Source organism: Bos javanicus, chromosome 4 (genome assembly GCF_032452875.1).
Source record: "Bos javanicus breed banteng chromosome 4, ARS-OSU_banteng_1.0, whole genome shotgun sequence".
Taxonomy (NCBI): domain Eukaryota; kingdom Metazoa; phylum Chordata; class Mammalia; order Artiodactyla; family Bovidae; genus Bos; species Bos javanicus.
Genome location: NC_083871.1, coordinates 49,716,544 through 49,727,529, shown reverse-complemented (window position 1 = coordinate 49,727,529; position 10,986 = coordinate 49,716,544). Strand labels below are relative to the sequence as shown.

General features: G+C 42.7%; 1 long non-coding RNA gene across 1 annotated transcript; it reads right to left on the bottom strand.

Moving 5' to 3' along the window:
• Window positions 1–7,771: 7,771 nt before the first annotated feature.
• On the bottom strand, window positions 7,772–10,723 carry LOC133246791 (uncharacterized). Its single transcript, XR_009736178.1, has 3 exons — window positions 10,504–10,723; window positions 8,807–9,314; window positions 7,772–8,728 (listed from the first exon to the last, which is right to left on the bottom strand). It is a non-coding gene; the product is annotated as an uncharacterized LOC133246791 (long non-coding RNA).
• Window positions 10,724–10,986: the final 263 nt, after the last annotated feature.

Here is a 10,986-nt window from a genome sequence, read left to right as displayed (position 1 = left end):
GGTTATGTGTTTATTTTTATGCCAATACCATGCTCTTTTGATTGCTATTGTTTTGTAATATAATTTGAAATCAGGAAGCATGGTGGCTCCAGCTTCATTCTTTTTTTAAGATTGCTTTGGCTATTCAGGGTTGTTTGTGATCCATATAAATTTTACGGTTTGTTGCTTTTTTTCCATCAATCTATTCTTAACATCTAGCTTTCATAATAGACTTTCTCTGGTCCTCTTCCTTTAGAATCACTTAAAATTCTTTTTAAAATATATTTATGTGTTATTCAACATTTTTCTAGTTCTGAGATATGGGAGACATATCTGAGCAGCCCTTGCTCACTAGTTTAATTATTCAAACATATTTATTGTATTTAAACAACTAAAGCAGTTATAGTGAAGGTAAAGCAATATGCTTCTATTTCAGGATTTCCACAATTAATTAAAATAATGCACATCTGTGTCCCCAGCTTGTGAGTGTGACCCTGATGGGACCATTTCTGGTGGGCTTTGTGTGAGCCACTCTGATCCTGACTTGGGGTCTATGACCGGCCGATGCCTGTGTAAGGAGAATGTGGAAGGCGCAAAATGCGACAGATGCAAGCTAAACCACTATAGTGGACTGAGCGCCACGGACCCCCTCGGCTGTCAGTGTAAGTCAACAGCAGCTGGATCATCACCTTGAATGCATTTTGAGGCTTGGAGCTGCCCCTGTCAATGCTAACATTTGGTCATTGTAAATACTTAAGTCCCAGCATTCTCTGATTTTTTTTTTTTTTTTTTTTTAGTGATACAAAATCTCTCGCAAATTTTAGTGAATTAGTGGAGAACTATTTTAGGTGGTTTGCTCAGTTTATCACCAAGAACCAGCAGGGGGCGCTCACATTTTCACTGCTGGAGCAAACGCAGGATACGGCTAAGTTGGCTAAGTCACTTCAGTCGTGTCCGACTCTGCGACCCCATGGACAGCAGCCCACCAGGCTCCCCCGCCCCTGGGGTTCTCCAGGCAAGAAGACTGGAGTGGGTTGCCATTTCCTTCTCCAATGCATGAAAGTGAAAAGGGAAAGGGAACTCGCTCGGTCGTGTCCGACTCTTAGTGACCCCATGGACTGCAGCCTACCCAGGCTCCTCCGCCATGGGATTTTCCAGGCAAACGCAGGGATAGCTGCCAAGAAATTTAATGCCTTTATGAAACCTTTAAATTAAAAAAGAAAAATCCTCTACCAGGATTCTGTTCTACAAATTTGTTAAATTACATTATGCATTTTTGCATAGATTGATGACTTCTTAGGCAATTTTCAATTGGGGGGAAAAAGAAGCAAGGAAGGAGTCATGGGAAAATAGAAATAACTGCAGAGTTTTTGAGGGCCAAATAGGAAGCCTCTTGGCTCTGCTGCTGCTGCTAAGTCACTTCAGTCGTGTCCGACTCTGTGTGACCCCATAGACGGCAGCCCACCAGGCTCCCCCGTCCCTGGGATTCTCCAGGCAAGAACACTGGAGTGGGTTGCCATTTCCTTCTCCAATGGATGAAAGTAAAAAGTGAAAGGTAAGTCGCTCAGTCGTGTCCGACTCTCAGCGACCCCATGGACTGCAGCCTACCAGGCCCCTCAGTCCATGGGATTTTCCAGGCAAGAGTACTGGAGTGGGGTGCCATCGCCTTCTCCGCCCTTGGCTCTAGGATCACAGAAATTTAAGGCTGCCTGGGGTCTCAGAGAGCTGCTGATTCCTCAGAGAGTCTGGGTTAATTATTTCCCTTTAATCACGGTGTCATGCTCTGCGTTATACCCATATAAGGAACTGTGGATTATTTGCATGTTTAGAAAGCAGCATGATGAATCATTCTATTTTTTAAATGCTCTTCTTTATGGATTTGATGTAAAATTTAATTTCAGGGTAAATATATAGGTAAGCCAATTTCCCAGTATACCTCTCAGTACTCCAGGCATTTACACTGGTTCACTGACTAACATTATGCCCTCCAAGAAATGGGCCAAAACTGGGTTTTGTTTTGATTTTTCTTTTGTCAAAGATTTAGTTACATATAATTCACATGCCATACAATTCACTTTTTAAAGTATACAATTCAGTGATTTGTAGTATATTCAGAGTGTGTAACCATCACTACAATCAATTTTAGAACATTTTCATTACCTTAAAGAAACCCCATACTCTTATTTCTGGTTATATATCCTCAAAATTGAAAGCAGCATCTTAAAGATGATTTGCATGCCCATGTTAATAGAAGTACTATTCACAACAGTCAAAAGGTGGGAGCAACCCAGGCATCCATTGATGAATGAATGGATAAACAAAATGTGGTATGTATGCATGATGGAATATTATTCAGCCTTAAAAAGAAGGGAAATCCTGATCCATCCTACAACATGGATGAACCTTGAAAGCATTTTGTTAAGTGAAATCCATAGAAACAGAACATAGACTGGTGGTTGCCAAGGGCTTGGGGGAGGGAGGAGGGATAGAGAGATGGTATTTAATGATATGATACAGAGTTTTGGTTTTGCAAGATGAAGAGTTCTGGAGACTGGTTGAGCAACAGTGTTAGTGTACGTAACATTATTGAACTATATGCGTGAAAATGGTGAAGATGGTAAAGTTTATGTTACAGGTGTTTTACTATAAAGAAGAAAAGAAACACTAGCTACCACCTCCCATCCCACCAGCCCTAGTCAAGCACTGATCCACTTTATGTTTCTATGTTGTTTGGTCACTGAGTCGTGTCTGACTCTTTGTGACCCCGTGGACTGTAGCATGCCAGTCTCCTCTGTCCTCCAGTATTTCCCAGAGTTTGCTCAAATTTACATCCATTGAGTCAGTGATGCTTCTGTTTCTATAGATTTGCCTATTGTGGATATTTCATAAAGGGAATCATATAATGTGTGGTGTTTTGTGTCGGGCTTTTCTTGCTTACCACGGTGTTTTCAAGGTTTATCCATGTTGTAGCAACTTCATATCTTTTCATTGCTAAATACTATTCCATCGTTTGGATACACCACTATTTATCCACTCATCAGTTGAAGGACATTTGGGCTATTTTCAAACACATTAGCTTTTCCTGTAGCAGATTCAGCAGGGAAAACACCTATCTTGCTCTGGTTGCACAATTTCTTAGCCTTCACAACATAAACAGAACAAAACAATACCTATGAGTGCAAGAGAAAGAGACAGAGAATAAAAAAGAAAAAAAGTAAAGAGGCCCTGAAAAAGAGGAGAGAAAGGATTATAATAGATGGCATCTGCCAGAAAGGGAGCCATTAATAATAACCACGATGCTTAGAAACCCTTGCCCCTAGTTACTTGATCCAGCCAGCATCACTTAGGAGAATTGTGCCCCACTCCCCAACATGCATGACCTCTTGTCTCCTCCTAATTGGCACCCAGTAGAACCACAGGATGGAGAAGGCAAGGCACCCCACTCCAGTACTCTTGCCTGGAAAATCCCATGGACGGAGGAGCCTGGTGGGCTGCAGTCCATGGGGTCACAGAGAGTCAGACACGACTGAGCGACTTCACTTTCACTTTTCACTTTCACACATTGGAGAAGGCGATGGCAACCCACTCCAGTGTTCTTGTCTGGAGAATCCCAGGGATTGGAGAGCCTGGTGGGCTGCTGTCTCTGGGGTTGCACAGAGTCGGACACAACTGAAGTGACTTAGCAGCAGCAGCAGAACCACATGAGGGCTCTGAGAGTGTCTGGCATTGGCTTTCCTGGGGAAAGTTGAATGAAGTGCAATAGTGGTGCAGCCAGGCAGACAGTGAACTTGGCAGGGCAGGCTGCTCAGGGTTCTCATGGCCATGTTTTGCTCAGTGTAAGCTAATAAGGTTTACCAATGTGAAGAAGTCAAAATGAGAATGACTATGTATGATGTGCTTTCAGCCTGCGACTGTCACCCCCTTGGGAGTCTGCCGCTCTTGACCTGTGATGTGGATACAGGCCAATGCTTGTGTCAGTCGTTTGCTACCGGACTACACTGTGAAGAATGCACTGTATGTATTTGCCTCTGATTCCCCTTTTAGGGGGACTTCTCTGGTGGCTCAGACGGTAAAAGAATCTGCCTGCAACGCGGGAGGCCTGGGTTTGATCCCTGGTTTGGGACGATCCCCTGGAGGAGGGCATGGCAATCTAGTCCGGTAATCTTGCCTGGAGAATCCCCAGGGACAGAGGAGCCTGTCGGGGTTACAAAGAGTCAGACGCAACTGAGCACAAAATCCCCCGCTTTAGGGAGTGATGTGGTCTTCTACTGCCATTGCCTAGAAGAGACTTGGTCTTGTTGATCACTTTCCTTACTCTGTTGTATTTCAGTATTCCTGTGGTAAAAGTATTTACGCTGCAGAAGTCAGCAAACACTGGAAATCAGCCCCTATCTTTCTGCAGAAAGCTAGTTGTTAAACATTTACCAGCATAACATTTACCCAATGGATCTGAATCCACCCAGACAATAGTTTTTATCTATTCTTCTCCTGAAAGTGCAAGCAATAGAGTGTAAGAGCATTTATTTGCTGCCGCCCCCCCGCCTCCACCACCCCTTGTTAAGGCCACCAGATCATGGAGTCTTTTAATATATAGTCAGTTTCCCACCCCTACCACTCCTTGCCCAAAATTATTTTTGGATGAGCTCATTAAAAAAAAAAAACAAGTTTAAATGTATTGTAGATTCCTGTGGGAAATAAACCCTTGGATTTTTCGCAGACTCTACTACACACATGAGAATGTATGTCTCAAATTAGCAAAATAAAACATGTTCCCGCCATAAGAAATGTGTCATGCATTTAGAGAGTTAAAAATCCAGCTCTTTCCTTTGTCCTCCAAACTTGGCAGCCCACCGTGACATTTTAGAAAGAAAAAACAAAAACTTAACCTAATAAAAGAACAGTGACCTTGATGTGTCTGAAGAAATGTAGCTGATAAATAAGAAACATATGTCTGTTACAACATAGTTTGTGCTAGTATTGTAAGTCGCTTTACTGAAAACACATGGGGATGAGGCAGAGGAGGAGGGAAAAGACAGCAAGGAGAAAATATGAAAAGGGAACTCTACCACAGGACAGGTAATCTAGAAGTTTCTTGTTGGAAGGTGAGCTGGGCCAAGTTCCATGACCATGAACGGGCAACACAAAATAGTGTAGAGCTAGTGAACAGGTCAACAGAGACACCGCATCAGATCGTTCCAGACAAACCTTAGACTCGGGCTGACTTTTTTTCTTAGCTAGTTAACTGCCATTGTTCTTGCAAAAAGAAACTAACTGAGCGGGGGCCACTATTGGGGAATCTTGTCCATCATGGCTGAGCCAAGGCCTCTGCTTGGTACCCCGTGCAGATCCATCGATGGTGCACCGGGGGCCAGCATTACAGCATATGCTGCCTCGTGGGGGTTCTCACAACCCCAGCCTGAGTAAAGCAGCTCAGTTCACATTGCTTTTGCCAAAACTGAAGTTTGGTTTGTGGAAAAAAGATTTCAAAAGCCCTTAGCTGTGTTACATAACAAATTGTGCCAACTTTTAATGTTTAAAATAAATCTGAGTAAAACTGGGCATAAAATTGTACCAAGATAACAACAAAAAATATGGGTACTTAACAAACCCATTTCAAATGAGAATTCCATCCCAACCTAGATCTTAATTTCACCTGAGCTTGTTAAATAGGTATTTGAGCAGGGGAGTCTTTTTCTGAGTTTTTTATAGTAAACGTCAGAATTGAGAGGTAGTTGTTTGTATCTCACCAGCTGTTTATATCGAATAAAGGTCAAGATGTTGCAATGATGAGAAAAGTCTTGAAGAAGAGAGTTGGATCTCTCACATGGGGAGAGTTTGTTATGCCAAAACAATTATTTATAAGTAAGTGATTCTACTGAACGGTGATAATTCATACAAGATCTCACTATCAGCTGAATAATTTTTTTTTTTAACTCACAAACATTGCTGTAGTGTGGAAGTAAAAATCCCTAGGGGTTTTATAGTCAGGGACTCCATTGGTTTTATGCAAACAGTTGCAAGTAGGCTAGTTGAAGAATTTCTCCTGACTGGCCTTAAACAACCCAGCTTGAAGCTAAAATTTGTGCTATCAGAAGAACAGTGAGATTTCTATTGCATTTCTTTTTTTTTTTTTAATTGGAGTATAGTTTATTTACGATGTTGTATTTTAGATATACAGCAAAGTGATTCAGTTATACCTGTATCTGTTCTTTTTCAGATTCTTTTCTCATTTAGATTTTTACAGAATATTGAATAGACTTCCCTGTGCTATGTAGTAGGTCCGTAGTGATTATCCGTTGCAATTTCATTCGAAGCAATACATAGACAACCTACCTACCCTCTTCATGAGAATAAGAGATGTTTACTTTTAGAAGATCATTATCAAGGGTGTAGGCAAGCAAGCTGCTGTGTGATTGTTCGGGCCCTGTGGCTGTTTACTGTTGACAATTGACTTGTAGTGCTTTTAATATTAATGCCATACTTCAGAGAAGCAGGTATCTTCACAACTGGACTCACCTGAGCATTTTCTGTTTGTAGGCTGGATACTGGGGACTAGAAAATCACCTCCATGGATGTTCTCCCTGCGACTGTGATGTTGGAGGTGCTTATTCCAACAAGTAAGTCAGTAAAATGAGTGAGTTTTGTGGCAGTATTCCTCAGCCCCATTTCCATAAAATAAGCAAAAGCACACTTATTAGGACATGCTGACAGTTGGAAGTGAAGTCATTCCACGGCAGGCAAAGGGCGTTGAAAAGCAGCAATCTTGAGACATTAAAGATAGCCCACTTGATTTCTTTCACTTCAGGTATTTCTGAGGCTGAGAAAACAGTTCTGTTACTTGGGAATCCCGAGGCGTTGGGAAATATCACTGCTCATGTATGACCTGACCCACCTGAAACACCAGCGTTTTGTCAGCGTGTAAAGAGAGGTCCAGCATTCTCCTTTGGCAGTTTTTAGAGAAGAAGCAGAGAGCCACTGAGGTGTGGCTCAGAGCCACTGTGGTGACCAGGGTTTCATGGATCTGGGTTGGTTTGTCAAGATCAGACCTGTAGAGCTGAGAGAATGAGCTTATGGTTACCATAAGGAGAGAATGGCTAGGGGAGGGATAGATGGAAAGTTTGGGATTGACATGAACATACTGCTGTATTTAAAATGGATAACAAGCAAGAATCTAGTGTATAGCACAGGAAACTATATTCAATATTATGTAATAACCTAAATGGGAAAAGAATTTGAAAAAGAATAGATACATGTGTATGTATAGCTGAATCATTTTGCTGTATACTTGAAACTAGAACAACATTGTTAATCAACTATACTCCAATATAAAATAAAAAGTCAATAAAGACACCAGGCCTGTAGATCCCATTGCCTCTCCACATCTTCCCCAGGATGACTGACTGATGGACTCAAAGAATGGACTCAAATCCAGAGGGCACTTACCCCAGCACCCCTAAGCCCTTATCTTACACTTGCCCCCCACCTCCACTTTTATTTCACGAGGTGGGTTTGTTTCCCCACAGGTGCTCACCCAAGAATGGGCAGTGTGACTGTCGCCCCCACGTCACAGGTCGCAGCTGCACTGAGCCAGCGCCTGGCTATTTCTTTGCTCCTTTGAATTTCTACCTCTACGAGGCGGAGGAAGCCACACCGCCTCAGGGCCTGGCACCTTTGGTTCGTATTTCACTGACTCTCCTTACAGACTTCATCTGGTGGAGTGTAGGTAAATACATAAAGCACACCCTTGAGATTGTGGGTAAGGTACCCAGAAGAGAGTGGTTTTGCCCACAAACACGGAGCAGAGTTGATTCTATTACAGAACTGCAGATTCTATAAAGTCTTAAGGGCAGAGTTTGCATTCTATTTTATTTTTATAGCCCCATTCCAACACAGAGGCTGGCACAGAAGTGTGAGTTGGATTAAGTTGTGATGACACAAACTTGACTCTTGCTCCTTCAAGGTACCCGTCAGATAGGGAACGTTTATTGAGCGTTCCCTGATGACACTATAAACCGTGAGAGGGAAGGGAGGCTGTGTATTATTCCATCACCACTGTGGCTCTAGTGCAGAGCACTGTGATTGGTGCATAACAGAAAGCCGTGAATCTCTGCTACTGAATGAATGAATCTGGTACCAAACCAAGTGTAAGATGTGCTCACCAACCTCCTGAAGCTGATCTTTGATTAGCAGTTCTCAGTCCTGGTTGTAGGGGTGTGTGATTGAAAATGACCCTTGGTCCCATTCATTACAAGTCACAGTCCTGTGGGGCATGCTCCCTAAAAATATTTATCTCAAAGTCTTATGAGGGGGGCAAACACAAGCATCCGAACCCAAAAGAGAAAAGTTAAGTTAGACTCTGATAGCACTCACATGCCTGTGACTCCAGCCACAGGCAGGAATCTGACACAGGAAAAGGCAATGTGAGGTGAATGACTTTAAGGGGAGAAGGCATATGAAAGTTGACTCTAGAGTCAGGGTTGGATGGAAAACTGGGAACTCATCCCAGGTTCCAGTGACTAAGTCATTTCCTGAGATCTCTTCCTAATCTGGACATGACTGGTGGGAGGGATGAAGATACTCCTGAAGAGGCTTGGAATTTGCTCTCTTCCTGACTAAAATTGGGGCAGGAAGAGAAGGCTTGCACTGTCCTGACCTCGATTCAGCACTGTGGTGGGTAGAGTCAAGATAAAACAATCCCATGTCTGGATTCTTCTTCATGGTTTTTAGTGTTGCAGGTTTATGAGGGTAACTGAAAAAAAAACAACTTTGGGAAGAGAATATTGATATTTAGGCTCCAACTATCATGAAATAATAGAAAAAAATATACCTAATGATGTTGGTCCCTGGTTCCCGGCTCAGAGCTCCTAAAAACTTTGAGTTTTTCTATGGGATAAAAGCACCAGGAGCATCCTTTGTTCTAATGTTTGGTCTTTGACCCTGGCTGCTGACACAGAACTACTAAATCCTTTGGACTTTCCTGGGTGAGAGAAATGTCGTTTGTCCTGATGAGGTAACTCTGGATGGCTTCAGGTCAGTGGTTGGTCACCAGAAAGTATTAGACACTTGAAACTTTCAGCCCCACACCCCATCCTCCAGGAAGGGAAGAGGTGAGGGAGATTGAGGTAACGATCCATCATGTCTGTGGGCTGAAGCCTCCATACAATTCCTGCAAGTACTGGGTTCAGAGAACATTCAGGTCAGTGGCCACATCGATGTGCTGGGGGTGGTGCAGCCCAGCTCCAAGGAGACAGAAGCTCCTGTGTCGGCGTCTCTTCCAGTCCTTACCCCTATGTACATGTTCATCTGACTGTTCATCTATATCCTTTCATCATATCCTTTATTATTAAAAAAAAAAACAGTAAGCATAAATAAGCGATTCTGTGAGCTCTGTGAGTCATTCTAGAAAATGATCAAACCCAGGCAAAGTGTCACGAGATCCCCAGTTTACAGCCAGGTGCATAATGCTGAGACCCAGGCTGATTGGCATAGAAAGGGATTAGTTAAGGTCTATGCCCTCCAGAAGTTTTTCACCATAGCTAATTCTTTTCATAAATAGCTCAAGATGGGGACAGTGCTGTAAAACAAGAAGAGTCCATAAGTGCTTCAGGATTTTAGAGCCATGACTGAATCTTTATGAGTGGACTTAACACATAGGTAGAATCATCTGGACTGAGACTTGAAACTAATTAAGTGTTTCCATTGGTGGACTTGGAGAAAAGACAATCCAGCAAGAAAAGTTCCAAGTAATAACTCAGAGGAGAAACAATGCAGGTGTATTCACAGGTAGAACAGAAAATTTACATAGAGAAGTACTGGAAGATAAAATTAGATTTTCCTACTAAAGAGGCTGGGCTTCCCTGGCGGCTCAGTAGTGAAGAGTCTGCCTTCAATGCAGAAGACTCGAGTTTGATCCCTGGGTCGGGATGATCCCCTGGAAAAGGTATGACCACCCACTCCAGTATTCTTGACTGGAAAATCCCACGGACAGAGAAGCCTGGTGCACTACAGTCCATGGTGTTGCAAGAGTCAAACACAACTTAGCAGCTAAACCACCACCATTAAAGAGGCTAAATTTTGAATCTCTCTGAGCAAAGGAATGACATGATGAAGACTGTCCTCTGTGTCCTCATAGACACCATCCAGCGGGAGTAGAGCCTGGTTTAGAGCAGCACTATCTGCAGTAGCACAGACAGGGATGGAGAAGGGGCCAGGTTCAGAGAGAAGAAAGAGGGTGGAAAATGGAGACATACAGGGACATGAATCCAAAACCCATCTTACAAGTAGTTGTTTTAATACTCAAATTGGAGAGCTAAGAAGAATGACAATTAACTTTCTTGGTAGGTCTTCAAAAAGATATCTATATATTTACATCTATCCATCCATCCATATCTACCTACCTGTCTATCTAATCTGTCTTAGTCTGTGCGGGGTGCTAAAAGTACCATAGACCAGATGGCTTATAAACAACATGAACTTATTTCTCACAGTTCTGAAGGCTGGGAAGTCCAAGGTCAGGGTACCTACCGATTCAATGTCTGAGACCCTCTTCCTGGTTCTTAGATGGCTGTCTTTTCACTAAGTCCTCACATAACAAGGGATTTCTCTCAGGCGTCTTTTATAAGGGCACTAATCCCATTCATGAGGACTCTGCCTTCATGACCTAATCACCTCCCAGAACTCCTCCTCCTAAGACCATCACAATGGGGATTGGATTTCACATAGGAATTTAGCAGGAGGACACAAGCATTCAGTCTATGGCAACATCCTTGCTACTCAAAATATGGTGGGCAGATCAACAGTAGTGGCATCATCTGTGGATTCATTAGACTTGGAGACTCTCGGCGCCCATCTAGACCTACTGAATCCAGTCTGCGTGTTAGCAAGATCCCCACGTGATTTGTACACAGTTTGGGAAGCACCTGACTTGTTTTCTTATAGAAATTAAACATGGCCACAAAAGTTAATATTGATTGAATTTAACATAGTATGGCATTTATTATCAGATCA